Source organism: Panthera pardus, unplaced genomic scaffold (assembly GCF_024362965.1).
Source record: "Panthera pardus isolate Hobbes unplaced genomic scaffold, ASM2436296v1 HiC_scaffold_12, whole genome shotgun sequence".
NCBI classification, from domain to species: Eukaryota; Metazoa; Chordata; class Mammalia; order Carnivora; family Felidae; genus Panthera; species Panthera pardus.
Genome location: NW_026526677.1, coordinates 89,287,478 through 89,310,864, shown reverse-complemented (window position 1 = coordinate 89,310,864; position 23,387 = coordinate 89,287,478). Strand labels below are relative to the sequence as shown.

Here is a 23,387-nt window from a genome sequence, read left to right as displayed (position 1 = left end):
GGGAGACACAGAATCTGAAGCAAGCTCCAGGTTCTGAGCTGTCAGCACAGAGCCTGACACAGGGCTCGAACTCACGAACTGTGAGATCATGACCTGAGCCGAAGTAAGACGCTCAACCAACTGAGCCACCCAGGCGCCCCTCAACAATTTTAAGAGGAATGTAGTTGATCCTTTTGGATTTCATGGATATATCATTGCATCAAAGCAAATATGATCATTCTATCCTTTTTCTGATAGAAATAAGTTTTTATTTCTGTTTCAGATTTTAATAACTGGCCAGAATTCCAAGATACAATGTTAACAGTGGGCATTCGTATTTTGGTAACAAATTTGATGAAAATGTCTGTTGAATATGACAACTGTATATGTATATGATGTATACGAGAGAGCATTCTTTTAGTCTCAGATCTCCAAGAATGTTTCCTAGGAATGGGAATTGAACTTTAAGTATAATTCATTCAGCAACAAATCTCTAAATGCCTACTATATCTTAGGAACTGTTCTGAGTCCTGAGATTACACTGGGGAACAACTCAGGTGAGCTCCCTGCTGTCACAAAGCTTACCGAGAGAAGAAAGACAATGGAACGATTAAATACAAACAACAACATAGCGAGCATTTATTTTATATTAGTAAGAGCTAGCAATTGCACAAGTGTTTATATTTACTAACCATTCACTTCTCATAGAGCCCTGTAAGGAAAATACTACTACTATTCCCATTTTCAGATGAAGAAACTAAGACACAGAGTGCTAAGTAACAGGTCTAATGTCAAATAACCAGGATTCAAAATCAGGTGGCCTGGCTCAAAACCCAAGCTCTAAGCCACTGTGTGGTACTGCCTAAATTAAGATAACCAGGTAATTTCAGACTGCTTTTAACTGCCCACAAGGAAATGGAGTCAAGTGACAATGTCAAGAGAAAAGAAAAGTACGCTGGATAGGGTGGCCAGGGAAGGTGTGAAGACGTCACATCTGATCTGTAAGGCACTGGGTGTAGAGGGCAAGGAAGACAGTATGGTCTGAAATGAGGAAGAAGAGGTATGCAAAGGCGAGGTACTAGAGGCCACGTTACCGAGTTTGGAATGTATGCAACGAGAACACACTTTAAGTTGTTCGCTTAAACACTTTAGGAAAGTTACATTAAAAATAACCCAATATGTGTATTAGGGACACAAATGTGCATTAATTGGGAATTGGTTGAATTATGATACATCTGCACAGAGAATTACTGCTTTTTTTTTTAAAGGAGATACCACCTCACACCTGTCAGAATGGCTAAAATTAACAACTCAGGAAACAACAGGTGTTGGTGAGAATGCAGAGAAAGGGAACCTCTTTACGATGCTGGTGGGAATGCAAACTGGTGCAGCCACCCTGGAAAACAGCATGGAAGTTCCTCAAAAAATTAAAAATAGAACTACCCTATCTATGACCCCGCAATTCCACTACTAGGTATTTACTCAAAGGATATAAAAATGCTGATCAGAAGATATGTTAGAAAACATGCACCCCAATGTTTATAGCAGCACTATCAACAATAGCCAAATTATGGAAAGAGCCCAAATGTCCATCAACAGATGAATGGATAAAGAAGATGTGGTATATATATACAATGGGGTATTACTCACCGATCCAAAAGAATGAAATCTTGCCATTTGCAACAATGTGGATGGAAGTAGAATGTATTATGGTAAGTGAAATAAGTCAGAGAAAGACAAATATTCACTCATATGTGGAATTTAAGAAACACAACCGATGAAACAGGGCAAGGGAAGAAAAGATAAAAACAGAGGAGGCAAACCGTAAGAGACCTTAAATACAGAGAACAAACTGAGGGTTGCTGGAGGAGTGTTGGGGTTGGGTATGGGTTAAATGGTTGGTGGGCATTAAGGAGGGCACTTGTTGTGATGACCACTGGATGTTATATGTAAGTGATGAATCACTGGGTTCTACTCCTGAAACCAAAACTACACCACATGTTAACTAACTTGAATTTAAATAAAAAAATAAAAAAATAAATAAAGGAGGCTCTCTACCTACACTATGGCATAATCTCCAGGATACATTCTGTCAAAAAGGAACATAGAGAATAGTATATTTTGTATAAGAATGGATGGGGAATACATATATCACACACACATAAATTCACACAAATACATGTATGTGTGTACCTAAGGGTTTATTTTTGCAAAGAGGAACACTTTAACGATAAACCAGAAATTAATAAAAATGGGTAAAGAAAATAGGTGGGGAGAGAAAGCAAAACTGCTCTGAATTTACCTTTTCATATAGTTTGATTTGATTTTATTTTTTTTTAATGTTTTTATTTATTTTTGAGACAGAGAGAGACAGAGCATGAGCAGGGGAGGGGCAGAGAGAGAGGGAGACACAGAATCCAAAGCAGACTCCAGGCTCTGAGCTGTCAGCACAAAGCCCGATGTGGGGCTCGAACTCACGGACTGTGAGATCATGACCTGAGCCGAAGCTGGACATTCAACCGACTGAGCCACCCAGGTGCCCCATATAGTTTGATTTTAAAATTATGTTAACAATCTTTCTACATGTTCAAAAATAAAATTTAGAACATTAAAAAAGCAAATCCTAATTTTGGAAATAGCCTGAAACAATGTATCTCATACATCAAATTGGGAACACTGTCAACAGAGAGAAATTATTTTAAATGACCTATAAATAGTAAACTGACCATGCTTACTTAGTGGGATATATTCTAGTAACAAAAAAAAAAACGTACAAAGTAATATTTAATCTCATTCAACTGTTTTAGTATTGGTAGTAATATCAGTAGTATAATTCGTAAACAATTTTATACATATTGTGGGACAGAACAAATAAATATGTTAATGTTGTTAGGACCCAAGATTTTCGGTGTGAGAGAAAGGAGATACAATAATAAAATCAAAGTCGTCGAGGAAAAACCCCAGTAATGTTAACTTGAGTTGGAAATCTGAACATGAACTTAAAATACACACATATTTCCCCTAAGCTCTAGCCACTGAAAGGGTTAAGAAACAATGACACTCCACTTGCAGTAAACTCCTTTGGTCTCAGGTGTGGGTTTCTAAATATCATTCCTTAATCAAATAAACCAAGACTCCCTGGAGAAATGGTTGTTTGCAGGTTGACAGCAAGGAAAGTACAAGGTGAGAGGGTAAAATTCTGTCGTGGCCAAAAGCAAGGGAAACAACCACACCCAGCAGGAGCGGTGCCAAAAAGACAGGTGAACATGCTGCCACTGGCCAGCTCTGGGACACAATGAAGACTCGCATATCACAACGAATGACTATGACTTAGTGTAAAACACCAAACAAATAAAACTTCATGTGTCCACAGTAACACTCCCCAGAAGAAAGGAAGGAAGAGAATGACAATTTTCAGCACAAATGGAGCTAGAACATTTAAAAAACTGCATGAATAGTTTGCCACCCTGCACTGGCTAGTGGCAAACTAGTAGAGAAAGGAACGTATTTACTTCTTTCGCATCAATTAGCAACAGCCTATCTAGAATGACTAGAATTACGTCTATGTTAACCAGGAAATGCACACGTTCACAATTCAGTGATAGCTATATGGAAATAAGTTATAATCATGATCCTCCAACCACATTCTCATACACAGTAAAATGACACTAGTCAGAGGGCAGCCGATGTAGAACTGGACTTTCCAGGACACTAGATAGCTCTGACTCTGCTTTTGGTGTGCTAAGTTTGGCTCATGGACAAGGAAACTTGGCCATCTTTTCCTGCTAGGGTAAAGACTGTTCATGTGTATTTGTCCTAAATAGTGACATAAGCCTCAATTAAAGTAAGGGTTGCAACAGGACACAAAATTAAGACAAGAGGAGAGTGTCTGTAGCGACTCCACTCCCATGTGGCACTTGAGGGTTCTGGGAAACTGTGCCGGCATACGTACAACCTGGCTTCTACGATGCGTGGCCAGGTCCCTTGCTTCTGTTACCTTTCCAAAACACATTAAAATAAATTGGCAACTTTAAATCTAAATTTGTAACGGGTCTGGAGGGGTCAGTGTGGTCTCCACCTACCAATCTGTAGTCCAATCTGAGACACCGAAATAACCAGTGTTCATAATGATGACTAGACATAGAGTCTAAAATGACTTCTCAGTCTTCAACGTAAGATTAAACTATGTCCTATGTAGTTTCAGTGTTGCTGCTATTGTTAATCTAACTGGCATTCTAGTATATGTGCTGCCGAAGTGAGCACAATCTAATTGGCATTCTAATCCACCACGGTAGAGGCAGTTGGGTAAGGGCTCTGGCATCCATAATTAAATAATCGGTTGTCCATCAAAATAGATAAATTTCATTACATAGGAAGTTTAAACTAATAAAAATACTCAATTTAGTTATACTTAAATTTGAAGATTTCACAACACTTCCAGACATAAATGTCTCTTCATTAATTTGTTCTTTGTATTTTCATTCCATTTCTTAGATAAAAAAATGACCAGAAAAAGCTTACTATGGACACTGACACTGTCCCCGACCCACTGTTTTATAACAAACCAGAAAACTAAGTCAGCAAATCTACGTTTTGAGGAACAGGAGTATGGAATACTGTCAGTTACATCCTAAGATTTCTTTTTTTTTTTAATTTTATTTTTTATTTTTAAAAATTTACATCCAAATTAGTTAGCAGGGCACCTGGGTGGCTCAGTCAGTTAAGCATCCGACTTCAGCTCAGGTCATGATCTAGCAGTTCGTGAGTTCAAGCCCCACATCGGGATCTCTGATGACAGCTTTGAGCCCGGATAGAGCCTGCTTCAGAGTCTGTGTGTCCCTCTCTCTCTTCCTCTCACCCACTACACTCTGTCTCTCTCTCTCTCTCAAAAATAAATACACACACAAAAAAACAAATTAGTTAGCATATAATGCAACAATGATTTCAGGAGTAGATTCCTTAGTGCCCCTTACCCATTTAGCCCATCCCCCCTCCCACCATCACAAGATTTCTACTGAGGAAGGCAGAGTGGGTTTAGGTTTAGACACATTTCAACAAAGGAACATTGGAGGTAGTCGTAAGGGTGACAGGGTTAAGGTTCACCAAACATGCTGAATTAGAGAAACGAAAATGATAATGGCATTTCCACAGATAAAATACGTCAAAAGTAAAACACATACAATATTTAGACAAAAGCAAATCATACCATTTTATATCCGAATTCCCTATTCCAGAGTTAAAATGCAACATGCGCCACAATGCTAACTTCTTCCTCGTTACTTACAAATGGTAGATTTTACATCTGCAGTCTTTTTTCAAACCTGAGACAAACCCAACCAGACCAGTCTTTCCAGTAGTTAAAAGCTTCAGCACTATGACACACAACTCAGCATCTCCAAGGTAAATCTTTACGATGTCGATAACCAGTTTACAGGGCACACTAAAAACAGACGGTTCAGTAAGCCACAGTGAACCCTGACACAGAGACATGGGGCACTGGGTGTTACCAATTACACAAGTGTAATATTTCTCTAGCAAAACTGAAGAATTCTTACTTTCTCAACACTCACTTAAACTAGAGTTCTCTAAATTGTGTCTCAGAAATCTTACAGATTGATTTTAGACAGGTTGAGGCTTTGGATTAATTTCTCAGGAAATTAAAAGATGACTTTGCACCAGATAATGGCCTAAGCATTACATTTACCTGATTATATGCACTGAGCTCTAAGATCTGTGATAAATTCACAGTCAAGGAGACAAGCGAAAGGGTAGAAGTGGGATGCATAATACCTGAGGAGACTACCATTATTGAACCTAATAAAATAAGAGTATGATGTTTAACATGTCCAATGGATTTTCATGACTGTACCTAATATCCTTCTTTTGCTCAAAGTTTTCAAACGTATTAGATGCTATTTGGTGGAAATTTAACAGAGGGGAACAGAAATGTAGGCAACTGGACTATATGGATATTTAAGGATCTCATAACTTCCCAGAATCCAAGCCTCCGTTACAGACTTTGAAATATTTTATGCTAAATAAATATGAAAACATTTAAGTTGAAAAAATGAAATTCCATAAGCTTGCTTTTATTTAAGGCTAAACAATAGATCTATTTGTACCAATAAACATGAAGAAAGATTTTTCTCTAAGCAGTGTCAAATGGACTTTCTTACCTTGTTATTATAGACATAGACTAATAAGTTCTATTATTAGAACTTCAAAATGAATTTTAAGAAAAAACTGTTGAGAAAAGTAAAGTCTACCATATTATGCTTGTCTTTAATCTCACTATTATTTAAAAGCCTACTGGTCTAAAACTTGCTTAGACAGTTTTCAGGGCAAATTGATTGGAAAACACGAGCAGAAGACTAGGTCTGGGGTAAGGATGGTCCTGGGTAATCAAGAGCTATGGAACTATTAGAAGTATTAGAGTCCCGTGTAGGTGTGTTTATTTTTTAAAAAATGGGGTGTGTGGGTGGTTCAGTCAGTTGAGCGTCCAACTTCGGCTCAGGTCTTGTGGTTTGAAAGTTCAAGCCCTGCATCGGGCTCCGAGCTGACAGCTCAGGGCCTGGAGTCTGCTTTGCATTCTGTGTCTCCCTCTCTCTCTGCCCCTCCCCTTGCTTGTGCTGTCTCTCTGTCTCTCTCTGTCTCTCTGTCTCTCAAAAATAAGTAAACATTAAAAAAAACCTTTTAAATACTTTGATTATACAGAAAAGTTTAAGAGAATATGACAATATCAATGTACACATCATCTAGCTTTTTCACGCTGTTGACATTTAGCCATATTATTTCCTCAGATTTTCCCTTTTTTAAATTAAAAAAACATTAAGTGATACAGACATAGTTGAACCCACATAACTCCTCCAATCCTGTTTTTTGTACAGAGAGAACTTTTATCCTGAATTTAGTATTATCATTACCATACATGTTTTTATACTTGACACATAAAACCATAAAGAATATATACAATCATTTTAAATGTTTTTAAAATCTGCAGAAATGAAATCATACTATGTTAAACCTTCTCCAAAATCATGTATTCTCAGAATATATAATTGTGATTACGTATATTCATTTTAACTACATTATAGTATTCCCTTGTAAGTATATACCACCACTTAGACTTCTATTCTCCTACTATCATTGTGAGATTTCCCCAATTTTTGTTATTACAACCAATATTGCACTGAGCAATCTGCTAAGTGTCTCCCTGGGCACCTGTGAGACAACTTATCTGAAACTCATGTTTAGGCATGGGATTGTTGGATTGTGGAGTGTGTTATTTTTCAATCATATTTCAACTTTGCTAAAATATTCTCTAAAATGATTTACCAACATAGGATGTATTTTGGTGTTTCCATTCTTCATTTCTTTGTCTTATTTAGTTCTTTCAGACTTCTTCATTTTTGCCAAACTGAAATTTTATTCCACTTCAATATGCATTTCTGTGCATGATTTCATATGTTTCTTGGCCATTCAGTTTTCTTCTTTAGTGAGAGAACTGTTCATACCCTTTACCCATTTTAATGGGTAATGTGTCAAGTTTAATGTTTGGTTATCTTCTTCTTACTGATGAGCAAGAATTCTTTAAATAACGTAGAGACGAATCCTTTGTTAATTATTCATATTACAAACATCTTCTCCCAGTACAAATTTTAAAATGTCTTTAAGTATGGTTTCCATGCTTTAAGATATCTTTCCAGCAAGGAAACACTTAAGGTCAGAAACATATTGTACTATTTCCTATAAACCTTTTTTCCTAAAACTTTTTCACTTTCTTGTTTTATTTTATTTTAGATACGGCGGGGGGTGGGGGGGGGAGAGAAGGAGAAGGGCAGAGGGAGAGAAAGAATCTTAAGCAGACTCCACGCTCAGTGTGGAGCCCAATGTGGGGCTCAATGCCACATCCCGAGGGTCATGACCTGAGCCAAAACCAAGAGTCTGAAGCTCAACCAATTGAACCACGCAGGCACCCCTGCTTTTCTGTTTTCTTTTGTTTTTTAACTATTTTGTATGGCTGGAATGAGGTTGAGATATAATCATATTACTTTTTTCCTTATGCATAACCAATGGTATTTCATCACCTTTTATTGAGTAATCATTTCTCTACTAACTTTTGATTCATTTTCTTTTAATGTTTATTTATTTTTGAGAGAGAGAGAATGCAAACAGGGGAAGGACAGAGAGAGAAGAGGACAGAGGATCTGAAGCAGGCTCTGCGCTGACAGCAGAGAGTCCAATGAGGGGCTCAAACTCACGAACCATGAGATCATGGCCTGAGCTGAAGTCGGATACTTAACTGAATAAGCCACCCAGGTGCCCCTAATACTGATTCTTATATGAAAATGTGTATAGTGTGTGAGGGGTCTCTTCCTCAGTTCTCTTAATTCTGTCAGTCTCTTCTCTCCATTAATACCTTACTTTCTTAAGTTCTAGCACTTTATAAGTCTTAATATCTAGAAAGAGGAGTCCCTTCTACTTACTCTTCAAAACTGCCTTTATATTTTTAGCCCTTTACTCTTTCATATGAATTTTAGAATCAGCTTGTCAAATTAAAGGAGGAAAAAATTGGGGGAATCTGACTAAAGCTGTACTGAATTATAGATTATTTTCAACGAGAATGGATTTATGATACTGAGCCTTCCTGTACACAAACAGAAAATCTCTGCTCTTAAGATTCTTTATGTCCTTCAGTAAATTTTTCTAACTCTTCCCCATAAAGGTCTTATGTATTTTTTTTTTGTTATAGCTGTTCTTAGGAACTTTATGGTTTTTACTGCTACTGTAAATGGTACTATTTTCTAAACTATATTTTCTAATTGTTACTGGTGCATAAAAACTCAATTAGCATGCTGTGATGAACTGTTTCCTTCCACCTATGCCCCTACAACTTCTAGCTGTATGTTTGTGGACAAAGTGTGTAACTCTCAGTCCTTCATTTTCATCATCTACGAAAAAGTTAAAAATAGTAACTACCTAATGGGATTGTGACGTTGTGAGTATTAAACAAGAGTATAAAGCACTTAGTGCTAGACAGAAAAAATTAATGTTGAGTGCTATTTCACTGAATAATTTTTGTTCAGCAACCTTGCTCAATTCTCTTCTAATAATTTGACTGTAGACTCTTCTGGATTTGTAGACAATTAACAACAAAGATCTGCTGATTTGCTTTTCTTCCTTTCCAATCTTTTAACTTCTTCTTGTCTAATATCACTGACCCTCTAAAGAACAATTATCTTGTTCTTGACTTTAAATAGATTGTTTCTTAAGTCTCACCATTAAGAATAAAATTTTCATGGGGTATTTTGGATGGAAACCTTAAATATATTAAAGAAATTCCCTACTCTTAATTGCTAAGATAAAAAAAAAAAAAATGAACAAGTGTTGACCTTTATCACATGATTACTTTGCATCTATTAAGAGATTATTTAGTTTCTCTTAATTTTTAAGTTTTGAATGTGGCAAACTAAATTTACACCCACTTTTAAAAGTCTTGCTTTTATACTCTGTAAGTTCCCTTTACTCCCACTTCCCTTGTATCTTTGTAAGGATAGAAATGAATACAGGAGACTAAAGAAGGAAATGGAAGGACATGGTAATTAAAAAAAAAAAAGTCTTAAGCCAAAGTTCCATCTCAGGAACTCTAATAAACAAGGGAGTACTGTAAACATATTAGAAGTGACTTTCATTAAAGGAACACAAGCAAAATAATTCTATAGGGTACAAGTATAGACAAAGAATTCTAAAAACAAAAACTAACAGGTTGCTGATGCATTTTTAGCAACAAACTATATGACATAGATTTACATTTGCAGTCTTAAGTAAAGAGCTGAAGTGAACTGTGTTACTTAGTATTTTCAAATTTATTAATGGGGATATTGACAAGAGATATAAAAATTAACTTATTTTTAGCATGCACTGTCATATGTCCTGAAAGGATCTTTGGGCAACCAACAAACATAGCTTTGGAATCATTTAGTAAATAATCATGCCAGGGGAAAATGTAATATAATTCTTCTTTAGTTTATAGCTTTGAATATCAATTAAATTGGTTCAAACTAACCAACAAAGCTTTTATTTGACATTAAGTGAACTCAGAAATTGAGCTGTGATTCACTAGAATAATAATTCTACAAACCTTTTAAAGAAAAATTTCTGGATAGTTGAGCAAGATTCTAACACGTGACTCAAATATAAATTAAGCAGACTGAACCAAAAACACATTTTTCCAATACTACAGAACCTTTGGAACTTTCCCTTTTGCAAAAAAAAAACTTCAACATAAATAAAGCTTTTAGGATGCATAATGATATAAAGGAAGTTCTTTAAGTCGATAACTGAAAATACACATAAATAATTTTGATGTTGTGGTTTTATTGATCTTATAAAAAAACACCCTCCAAATCAGAGTAAAGAAGTTTCTTGCACACCAAACTTATAGTAAGTTTTTACTTGCTGGAATAAGGACATGTCCAAGAAGTTAAGTCTCTGACTCTATTTTTATCTCTGAAAATCTTCTGGTCTAGCTTGTATTAGTTCTCCCTCAACCTAGCTCTACCCATGGCCTGGTTCCAACTCCTATGATGAAAAAGATAAATTTAGTCCTAAACCAGATATCCAACAAAAACTGAGGGAAAAGTCTAGAAATGGTAATAGCCATGACACAGCAATATCATGACAATAACTACAGTATAGCTAATATTTATTGAGTGCTTACTATGTGCCAGTGCTTTCCATGTGTTAACCAACTAAAACTCAGTTTGTGTTAGCATCACACTCTAAATGAATTAAACTCAAAATATAAACCAGTATCTGATCACTAGAATCTTCTTCTTAAAAGTTTATGTCACAAAAACAGGTATATTAAGTAAAATCTAATTCGTCTCCCATTACATTCAACGTGATGACTTTTAAATGTAATAAAGGTTATAAGAATAATACTTTCATGCTTTTCCTTTCTTCAATGTATCCAGCTCTAATTATCAAAATGACCTATGACTCATATTCCTTTTCTTCAGTTTATTTCATGCTATCCTATAATATCTAAATATGTGGTAAAAATATTCAATAGGCATAAAATTTTAGCAACTCTATTTGAAGATTTACAAATACATGAACCAATGGCCTCGTAATTGAATGTTTTTATGCCTTTCCAATAATAAAACAAATAGTCCAATGAAGGTCATCCATTCAATCAAGCCTATTATTGGCCAGGCATGAGCAGGTGAAAATGAACTGGATGGACTAAGCATATGCAGATACAGTGTTAGTCCTGATTCTGCCAATAACTTGCTCTCAGATTTTAGATGAGATAAATAACCAGTCTAGATGTCAGTTTAATAACATGAAAAATGAGAAGTTTAACCAATTTACAAATTTGAAATTTCAGTGAAAACACCTGCGAAATCATGAAATACTCTGACAAAATATAACGTTAAACCACAGCATGGGAAGCTCCGAAGTCTGTGGAAAACCTCTTTGCTGTAGGAAAATTTATCAGAAGGAAAAAAAAGACATCATTTAAAACTTCACTGAAGAGCTAGTAAGAAAATAAATTAGGCTTTGTAAATCATCTTGGAAAAGGCTGGTATAAAAATTTAGGAAACAAAGATCGCTGTTAAATGTTACTGGTTTTATGCATACTAAATCAGGGTTATTAGCACTTTTTAAGTAAAATTAATTTTAATTAAATCATTGGATTTATTTTTCTCCATGAAAACCTAAAATAGTAGTTAGTAATTATACTGGCTTTAATGTGAAAGGCATTCACAGCTGTTGATTATATCATATGATACACTATTGCTATTTCTTTGCTAGCAAATCCTTGGTAAATGGTACGATGGCCATTTATAATATTATTTTTACCAGAAAATGCTATATACTTTATAAAGATTGATTTTTGAATTAGGTTTCATGAATTTACTGCAGTAATACAATTATGCATCAAGTTCTGGAAATAGTTATATAAGCATGTTGTATAAATTAGTTATATAAGAACTCCTTACTACTATTTTAAGTAATAGAAAAAAAGGGAAATATTATGTATAGGCTCTGAACTTCTGCAAATTTATATTCTATCAGATTTATACTCAGGATGCAAAATTCTCACTGTCTCCTTAGGAAGTACTTCTAATTTTTAAAGCAGGAATACAGCAGTTTTAGCCTTGAATTTCATGCCTCTCCCTCTCCACCCACCACCAAAATAGATGTCCAAGAAAACCTTTAGATAAATATGAGTATTAAATCTTAATAAGCTGTTGAAGTTGTCGTGGGTCAAGAAAGTACAGAATCATTTTTGATTAATATATCATAAACAATTTTGGAAGTTAAGAGAAAAAAAACACAGTTCTCTAACTGATGCGTGTTAACAGCTGCAAGGGACTACCACAGAGAAAACATATGAGACCAGCTCAGGGATGAGGCTCTGGAATGCGGACGACCGTAACAGTTTTGATATCTGTACATTCCAACCTCAAAGGGAGGAAACCAGGTATTCAAGAAATGCCATGTACAATGCTAACATAAAAATAGCATTGACAGTGAGGGCTCTTGACTGAAAAACTGGAAAGCTACTAACAGTTACATAAGTCAAGAATGCTTCCATTTACTTACGAGAGAGAGGAGCAAGCATTTCAAAAGGCATTACCCTCTGGAATGCAAAGGGATGACACTAAGGCATCTAGAAGATAAATCTACAGTAAATTTTAGAGAAGAATCTTTCAGACACAGAAGAGATAAGAGCAATGCACTTGGAAAAAGAGAAGCAGAAAACAGGCAACGAATGGCTTCTTCAGAATATCCAGCACAACCCTTATGTGCAATGGCATGCCTATGCTTTACAAAAATATTTGGGTATTTGAATAAAAACGTTTCTCTTTTCCAGAGTTGAGAATGAAACCAAAGCAACAGCACACTGCCGCCCTTCCTCGAGGAGCACACACACAGATATAAGTTAGAAAGGGCATGGTATGTAGCTCTTTAAAAGTCACAGTTCCCTTGGGAAAATAGTCATCAGGTTAAGATAAGGCACTCTCATTATTTACATTATACATTTACTTTTCCAGGAGCTATACATTTCAGAAATATCAGAGGAGGCTCACATTTAGCCTATGTGATTTTAGGGTGACATAAATACATGCTTCTTGCTAAAATTGATACTGGTTATTTTAAAATTTAAACTACAAATTAAAATAAATGTGATTAGCTTTGTTCCCCAACTCTGTACAAAAAAGAAGCAAAAAAAATTTTTTTAACTTGGTGACTTTACCACCTCAGTTATTATATAAAAGACTCTGACTAATTGTATTTCTAAATACAGCACAAAATGATTTGCATTTTAGCAGAGAAGAGGAGGAGGAAACATGGGGTGGATATAAATCCCTTTCACTAAAGGATTCTAACACAGGAACGACATGTTATATACAGATTAGAGAAGTGTCTCTAATAAGGATTTTAAAATAACCCAAAGGAACTGCTACTATTTGACATGAACCTTAAAAATGAGTACAATTTCAGGAAGACATTTATTTGTATACTCTCTCTTAGAAAAATTAAAATATAATAACTACATATTCTTAGGGATTCAGTAACATCAAAGGTAGAAGGGCTATCATAAAAACTACATGAAGTTCTAGAAACCTGAAAATTTAGAACCTTAACAGTGTGAAAATTGTTTTATTGAAATTAAATTTTTATTAGATTAAAAACAGATTAAATGTAGATTGAAGTGTCATCATATTCACTTTGAAGTCATATAATCCTCTGTGCTTTATTAAGCCATGAAGTTTGCTGTTGAACACTGATGTGATCATAGGTCGTTTTTTGTTTGTTTTTGTGGGTTGGGTTTTTTTTTTTCTTTTTTCCTTTTTGCAGGAGCCAGAGGGGGAAGGTTCTATATTTGGAAAGCACAGAACTGATAATGAGGACACTTTATTTAAAGACAAAAGTCTTAAAAGCCTGCCTTACAAAAAAACCCTGACCATTAGCATGGAGAATAAGACAGATTTTGCAATCAGACAGACCTGAGGGTTTGAGCCCCCTCTCTTACTACTTCCCAATCTGCAAGCTCTTGAGCAAATTACCTATTTAAGTTTCCATTCCCACAAATACACAATGAGGATGACAGTAATAATACCTACCTGTTAGGGCTACTAGAATGCTTACAGGAAATTGTATATGCCAAGTACTTAACTCAGTAAGTGTCTATAAGCTATTTTTACTACTATAATTTCTCTTTACGTTTGGTCTACAAACATTTAGAGTCCTCCACAGCACAGGGCTGACCAGAACCTGAGTCAGCTTTCCAAAGCAGGCTTAATCGCATGTGGTCGTACCTCCTCAATTCAGAGCTGAAGTCACTATGGAAGGACACACACAAACATGAAAGCACTTTCCAGTCCTTCTGCCTACACTCGTCTTACATGTTAGGTTTACATGCAGAAACTTTAGATTTCTGCTCTCTTCTACTGAGTACCATAGAGTATTACCTAATACTTAAAAAAACAAGTTATGGTCTCAAACCATTATCACATGAGCAACAGGTGTTTTAAAAAAAAATTGACAATGAAAATAAGCTCTAAATTCTGCAATTCCCCCACTTAATTTTCAAACCCCCGGTTTTGAAAATTAAAATACTGATTCATTTAAATGGTAGTGGAACACTCCTGAGAAGAAAATGTTCAGCTGCTTAACAGGGCTGATCTGTGATTCTGAGAAAACTGCAAATTCCATGCTATAAAGAAAGGCATTTCTTATCAATGTCTAAAGAAACACCATAAATACAGAATTCTACCCTAGTGCTAAAAAAAAAAAAAAAAAAAAAAAAAAAAAGAAAACCTCTGCAAAAGGAAAGAGTTAATACACATATTTTAGAAACAAAGATGGTTATCCTTAATAACACCAATAAGGAAAAAAAAACACGGCATACTTAAAGGTAAAAGGGCAGAAGGGTTACTTTCTTATGCCAATTTGAAGAGACTTTTTATACAATGTGCTCAATTCATTTTGGTAAGTCAGTGCTGCCTATTTTCAACTAGTCGATAATTGAAATATTATTAACCCACCAGGAAAAACAGTTTTTTAATGAGATATACTGATTGTTTATTAAGCAAAGTTATGTTCTTTGAGTCACAAAGACTTTTGTGCATTAACCTAAAGTATAGAAAACATTAAGAAATAAGCTGATTTGAAATAGAAAAATGGGTAGTTCCTGAAACTAACTATGAAAGTAAGAACTACAGTGCCCAATACCTATGTGGTACAACTACTTGAAAATAATTAACTTCAATAATCTACTTTAATAATCGCCTCTCTACAGACATGACAAATACTAAAGCTCAATTACTCAATTTCTGAGTAATTAAAAAATTAACCATCCACTTCAAAGCAACCAAGGAAACCTGTGCCCAAATAAAACGTAATATTTCAGACTCCGTGAAATATTCTGTTGCTGAAGTCAAACATCTGAATAACCGAGATATCCTTACCTCCTGCTGTGGCACAGGTTTTAGGATATTTAAAATGATTCCCAGGGACTGTGCTCAGCAGTGGATCCGACAGCACACAGCAGCTCTACATTCCGTGCAAAAGCATGCAGAATGAACCACAGTCCCACGGCTCGGACCGCATCCACCACAGGGTAACTCCGAGTCAGGTCTCCACAGCACTTTTAGGTTCCAGCTCTGCTTTGGGGCGCCCCTTTCAAGCACTTTCCTTTGCCGGTTTTGGTCCCTACCCAAGGCGAACCGGCTTGTGTGTGGGCACGAGGCTCGCCTCAGGAGCTCACTCCTTCTCTCTGCACACGTACTGCTCCTGCAGCACACAGAAAGGGCCCTGCCCAAACCCACACTCGCAGAACAAGCTTTGCCAGAATAGCTCCACCCATCAACCTCACACAGGTGAGCACTCCTGCTCAGAAAAACACCAGTAGGAGAGTGGCATTTATTACATTTTTAGTCTTGGAGAAAGTTACTTATTCTTTGGTTGTTTATATTTGCCATCTAGATGGGAGACAATGTATCCAAAAAAATGACAGGTGTTTTAGGCCCAAATAAAATATGAATAGTAATTGATCAAGCAGGAAGTATTCCCAGTAAAAGGCTGAATCACTAAAGTAGCAGCAACAAGCTAGGAAAACATTCATTTTTAACATCTTTGCTGGTAATGACCTCTAACTGTGCTTCAACTAACACGTAAAACAGGAAAAAAGTATCAGTTTACACTGCCTCTGTGTGAACAACTCTGAGGAACAACACTCTGTTAACCAGAAGAATTGAAAATCCAGAATTAAATTTTCCTGAGTATGACCTCCTTTATAAGGTACCCAAGTGTAAAATTCTTTTTTTCTTAAATTTTTTAATGTTTTATTCATGTTAGAGAGAGAGAGAGAGAGAGAGAGAGAGAGAGAGAGAGAGAGAGAGAGAGAGAGAGAGAGAGGAGAGAGAGAGAGACAGCACAAGCAGGGGAGGGGCAGAGAGAGAGAGGGAGACATAGAATCCAAAGCAGGCTCCAGGCTCTGAGCTGTCAGCACAGAGCCTGACATGAGGCTCGAATCCACAAACCATGAGATCCTGACCTGAGCCAAAGTCAGACACTTAACTGTCTGAGCCACCCAGGTGCCCCCAAGGGTTAAAATTCTAACTCTCCTTATATATTCAAGAGATTCAATATTTATACTAAATAACAGTGCACATAGAATTATTTGAATACATCAATTGTAAGAGACTAACATATTTTGCTACAAATGACTTTTTTACAAATACAAATGTAAATCCACATTCAGATATTTGTTTCTAGTAAACAAAATAATGCCACTATGTGCTAGACACAATTCTAAGTATTTCACAGATAAGTCTCCATTATGACCTTATGAAGTTGATTCTAATGTTATTTCCATCTTAGACAGGAGGAAACCAAGGCAGAGGGGTTAAGCAAAAGCCAAGGTCACACAATAGGGAATGTCAGATTCAAGATACCCAGAGTGTAGCTACCATGCCAAAATCTTCTGCTGTTGATCAAATTTATTCTCTCCTTCCTTTCTAAACACAGCTCTGAATATAAAATTATTGAAAAATGGTAGGCCATAGTAAGAAAAACAATGAATTGATGTAATTTTAAAATATGAAAAGCCCCAGAGAATTCCAATATGTAGCAGGAACAAAACATGTTAATTTTTACCAGTGGAACAGCTGTGGATTTATGGATTATTTGTTGTTGTTGTTGTTGTTGTTGTTGTCGAATAGGAAATGAGGCTTTCAAAGTTTATTCATAGCGGAGAAGGCAAAGCCACTCTTTAAAAAATTGTTTTAACTAATAAACATCCTTCCTCCCACCCTTTCAGAGGTTAGTACTAAAGACAAAGGGGCTGGGTGGGGGAGTAGAGAATAGGAAAGAGAGGAAGAAAAAAGAGAAAGAAGGGGGAGGGGAGGGCCATGCTATAGAAAAGCCATCTGGGGATACTCAGTAGGACTCATAGACCCCTTGTGTTACCTAACATCTAAGCACAGATGGGAACGCATAAATTCGACAACTGTTTGCCGGAGTGCAGGGGAAGTCCATAATTAATAACAGTAACTCTCACCTGAAACCAAAAAGGCTGCCATGTATGCTCCATAAAAATACACGGTAGGAAAAGGAGAGTAGGCAGAAACTGCTGAGCACAGAGTAAGGTCTGTTGTAATCTCATTCACTGCGGTGTGACAGCATCAATTTCCTGGTTTGGATAACGTGCCATTATGTTACATAAGACGTTAAAACTGGGAGAAGTTGGCTTTTGAGTATATGGGAATTCTCTGTACTATTTTTGCAACTTCTTCTGACATGAGAAGTATTCAAAATTAAAAATTAAAAAATATGGCTGACTGAAAGCATCATGTGTTTTTCGTTGTTTTTTTTTTTTAAGTGTATTTATTTGTTTAGAGAGAATGAGAGAGCATTAGCAGGGGAAGGACAGAGAGAGGGAGAGAGAATCTCAAGCAGGCTCTATGCTGTCAGCGCAGAGCCCAACTCAGGGCTAGATCCCACGAACCATGAGATCATGACCTGAGCTGAAATCAAGAGTTGGAAGCTTAACCGACGGAGCCACCCAGGCACCCAGAAAGCACCATGTTTTGTCTTCCAATGACGGTTTATGGCACAGGAGAGGTCACTTGTTATTTTTCTCTCATATTTAACAAAGTGTCTGGAGGCTCTCCTGTGAGGGGCTAACATGAATCTGTGCGGGTGGTGGCGTTAACAAGGAACTCAATGGAAAGGAACAGCTACACTGTAATCATTCTATCCTAAGAATTACCTGTGTTACTCAAACTCTTCACAGTATGTCTGAAAATTCTGCAGGTTTCATGGCCTGAAATATACCCAGAATCCAATCACCTCTGCCCACTTTTACTGCTACCACATTGATCTGAGCCACCATCATCTCTTGCCAGACCCACTACAAACAGCTGCTGCCCGTCTCCCTTCTTCTACCCAGGTCTCCTGTCCTTAACGTGGCAACCAAAGTGATCCTCCAAATAAGGCCAAGTAACAGCTCTGCTCAAAAGCTTCTAATGTCATCCCATCTAATTTTAAATGAAAGCCAAAATCCATACCCAGGCCCCAAAGAGAACTTGACTCCTTTCACCTCCAGACCTCACCTCACGTCACTCACTGTTGTGGTCAAACTGCCTTCCAGCAAATCCTGTAGCAAGCCAGGCATATGTCCAGCTCAGCAGCCCCACATTTGCAGTTCTCGGTCTGGAAAGCACCCCCCAGGTAAGTGCTTTGCTCCCCTCCTCATCTCCCTTCAGGCACTCGAAAGTAACCTTCTAATGAGCCCTTCCCAACCACTCTACCCACCTTTGGAATGATAAGCCCACATGGGCCACATCCCACCACTTCCTAACCCCTGCACCCCTTTCCAGACTTTTCTGCATAGCACTTATCATACTATATAGATTTTACCACACTATACCTTTTACTCCTTTGTTTACCTTTTTCTCTCCTTCGCATCACACTTGAATACAAAACCCCAAAATGACAATATTTGTCTGCTGTGTTTGCTGTTTTGGTCCTAGTACTTAGTATGTACTTCATAAATTCTGATCAATGAATGAGTACTGGAAATGACCAAAAATGGGAACAGCTGCTTTACTTACGGAGAAGACTGATTAGGGGCCTACACCTAGCACTGGCTAATGGGCATACGGGAGGTCAGGAAACATTTTTGATTACTATAGTAGAAATTGTTCATATTTTTAATTATCAATCAACTGTATTAGAGCAAACATTATATATAAAGGATGCAAACTGGTATAAAATAAAATATCCACCAGTAACCAAAACAATTTAGGTGAGGAAAAAGACATAAAAAGTGAAGAATCAAATTCAAAATAAGATGGCTCATTACTATACACTATTTCCAAATGACGGATACAAATAATAGCTACTGACGGCTAAAATGGAGTCCCTTTTTATTCAAAATATAGTCTTAGGATGAGGATCGTTGAGTCACCTGGGAGTTCATTGGAAATGCAGAGACCCAGGTCCCACCCCAGACCCACTGAATCACAATCCACAGTTTTTAATACCACCTCTCAGGCACACTGAACACACATGAACGTTTTCGAAGCAGTGGTCTAAAGAACCTTCATGAAGAACATAGTAAACATTTCAGCGAGGAGAAAGATCAGAGTCCGAGTACGCAGGGAAACCCAAAGTATACTGCAAGGTAAAGAAACATGTTCCTGACACTAAAGTATAGATAAGGGAAACATTTGGTTACAAAGACGAGATAGTTCCAGTTATTTATGGAGCACCTCAAATTCTAGACTAAAGATTTTGTACATAATTCTGGAGCAGAGGGACATTACTGAAGTTTTCTGAAGCTAGGGATTATGAGATAAAAGTTGTATTCTAGGGGTGCCTGACTGACTCAGTCAGTACAGCATGCGACTCTTTTCTTTTTTAAGGTTATTTATTTATTTATGGGGGGGGGGCAGAGAGAAAGGGAGACAGAGATTCTTCATGCTGTCAGCACTGAGCCCGACATGGAGCTTGATCCCACCCTGAGCCGATATCAAGAGTCAGACGCTTAACCAACTGAGCCACCCAGGCACCCTGAGTGTGGGACTCCTGATATCAGGGTTGTGAGCTTGAGCCCCACATTGAGTGTAGAGATTACTTACATAAAACTCTAAAAAAAAGAAGTTATGGGGGCACCTGGGTGGCTCAGGCTCAGGTCATGATCTGGAGGATCGTGAGTTCAAGCCCCACATTGGGTTAACTGCTGTCAGCACAGAGCCCCCTTCGGATCCTCTGTGCCCCTCTCTCTGCCCCTACGCCACCTGCGCTCTCTCAAAAACAAACATTAAAAAAAAAAGTTTGATTCTAGAAATTCGTGTTAGCAGTATTAAGACAGAGGAAATAATCATGTGTCCACTGTATGAACCTCCTGTGAGACAGGTAAAGATGAATGAGACACGCTCACCCTTTGTGAGGAGACAGCACTTTGGGAGCAAGTGGCAGAGGTGCCGTTAGACTTGGCCAGGGGTAAACAGGACATGGGGGTAGGGAGAGAGGGGTTAGCAAGCTCTCACAGAGGAAGCAGGTCATGGCCTGAAGCCTGAAACACGAGGAGGATTTCAAGTGGCCAAAATGGGGAGGAGGGCACTTCACACTCTGGGCACAATGGGAGCACTTTGAGGGCATGTATGTTCACAGCACACAGAAGCAACGCCCAGCAGAGTGCACTGGGAGAAAGACGAGAACAGGAGAGCAGAGGAGGAGGATGCCTACAAACGCTGTTCCAGAACAGAGTGTGCAGTGAGGACAGACTGAAGGATACTGTTTGGGTTAATCAGTCATGAGAGAGGATGAAGGCTGACTGAAATCAGCCCATTAAGCAAGGTCCTAGAAGCACTTCTCTTCGTCCTCCATTAAACCCATCTTTGCCCCAACTTCTGTTCCGTTAGTATAAGCCTTGTGAAAATCCAAATGTGTTTTTATTCATGCCTATTGTAATAAAAGCTAAACATATTAAATAAATATTTGTTTTGAGAGAGAGAACAATAAACTTCATCTCTACTCAATGTTCTACAGTGGGACAAATTCTGGACTTTGAGTGAATCAACCACAAATGAGTTCATTTATGTCTTGGTACACCACACAGTGAGAGCTACGTTAAGTATTGGCCATAGTTACCACCAGACATCAGAAAATTTCAGCAAATCCCAGTTGTGAACCCTCAGGCAAGCTGTTTAACCTCCCTGAGTTTCCTGGGCTCCATTTGTTAATGCAAGGTGTGGCAGGATACAGGAATACACCCCCTACCCCCAAACCTCACAGGACTGCATCAAGAGTCAAATTCCAATTGACAGAAGGGAAATAAAAGTATCCATAAACTCTCAAGCACTTGACAGATATGTGCCATTATGAATCTTCTACCTGTTTTTCCCTAATGCAGAGTATGAAAATATTATCTTAATCTGTCACTTGCAATGTATTCAGAAAGAAACTTCCCCGGGCATTCTAGCATTTTGGTACAAATCTGTATCTTACATCAATGCCTTCCAGGGTGCTGATTTTAATATCCGATTCTTGAAGTACTGGCCTCCAGAATATAAGGAAGCATATGTTCAATACAATGCTGCACACAGGATAAAAACCTGTACCTACTTTACTTGATACAAAATGTCTGGTCAGTGACATGTTAAGGAAACATGGTTACAGAAGAGGAAAGTGCTACAAACTCGAAGAAAGAAAACAAACAATCCAGGAGCAAACAGAAGAAAATAAAGGAAAAAACTATAATTAAGCAAAGTTGCAAGTAAAACAAAGAAAGCAAGACACTAAAGGACCAATTCCCTAAAAGAAGAAAATAAAGAACTTTTTTTAATTTCAAAATTATGCTACAAATTTAGACTAATTTGTTACCTTATAAACTACTTCTTACCATAAGGATTTCATCAGTATTATATCTAATTACTAAGTTTTTTCTCGAAATGAAAGCCTCAGCTACTTTTATGTCTGCTAATCAAAAAATTCCGCTGTCGCCCCCCCCCCCCCCAAAAGCCAAATATTTATAATGCAAACTCCATTCAAGTGGCATCCAAAGAGGCTCCTTCTCCCATCATGGTCCCAGGAAAACTACTATAATTCATTTGTCTTAGTGGTATACTGTGAGATGTTGGCATATAGATTTTACCAACAAATATTAATTTTGTATCTACATAAATCTAGTTTTTGACACTCTGGAATTTAAATGACATAAGAGTGGATAAATATAAATCAATAAATACTACAGCTGACATTTATTAAGTATCCAAGGGCTTTAGATGCCTTATCCCTAATCTTCAAAGGGATGTTGCCTCACTTTTTTAAATAAGGGAATTAAAAGTCAGAGAAACCAAATGTAAAATGTGGCACAGGGATTAAAACTTGAGGTTGGAAGCCTATGCTCTTATCCCTTCAACTGTGTTGTTTTCACACATGTATATAAATTAAATATCTAAATTAAACCTACTGTCAGAAAATATCTATGTTATGGGGTGGTTGCATTAAGAAGGACCCTTGGAAATCACCTATTTGGAAAGGATGGAGTTAAGGAGAGATACAATCTATTTTTTCATATTCTATAAAGTAATACTTTTTTATTGTAAAGGGGTTGAATAATACAGAAGCAAACAGAGAAAAAAATTAAATTTCTTTTGCTGATGTCTACAATCTCATTCCCCTTTCTAGTTGGTATATATCCTTCCAGATCATTTTCTATGAATTTACAATGAGATTATTCTATGTTGTGATTTGCTTTTTCATTTAACAATAAATCACAGAAAACAATTCCATATGACTTTCTTTTTAAGGGCTGCAGAATATTTCACACACATAAATAGATAAGGAAGTATCTATTTTGAAACTGTGATTTCCAACATTTGAATATTAAAGCAATACTGCAAAGAATATTTATCTGGATGGGAGATATATTTAAAGAATGAAAAGTGACCAATTCAAAAATGACAAAGGACTTGAACTGGGATTTCTCCAAAGAAGATATACAAATGGCCAATAAACACATGAAAAGATGTTCAACATCATTCCATTTCTGTATAATCACCACCTGGATCCACAGAACACTGCTAGCACTCCAGAATCCTCTCTCCTACCCATCCCAGTCACCTATTCCCTTCCTCCCGCCCAAAGTTAACTGCTATTCTGAATTCTAACACCACAGAACCATCTTAAACTCTGTGATTCTGAACTCTCTCCTCATCTATGTGGAATTATACGGCGTATGTATGCATGTACGTATAGCATGCTTCTCTCACTCAACACTTATTTTTGTGAGATTCACCCATATTGTGGCAGACAGCCAGAACTCATTTCATTTTCATCGGTGTAGAAGAATCCGTTCAACGAATGTGCCTTTATTT

General features: G+C 37.1%; 1 protein-coding gene across 6 annotated transcripts in view; it reads right to left on the bottom strand.

Annotated features, from left to right (window-relative positions):
• ARHGAP32 (Rho GTPase activating protein 32) overlaps positions 1 to 23,387 on the bottom strand; it is a 298,270-nt gene that overhangs the window by 45,358 nt on the left and 229,525 nt on the right. The window contains exon 1 of one of the 6 annotated variants that reach the window (XM_019421409.2): positions 15,468 to 15,807. The exons of the other annotated variants lie outside the window; for them this stretch is intronic. The gene's annotated coding sequence lies outside the window, so the exon portion shown is untranslated. Of the gene's footprint in view, positions 1 to 15,467; positions 15,808 to 23,387 lie in introns of those variants that run through there. 6 annotated transcript variants of the gene reach the window in all.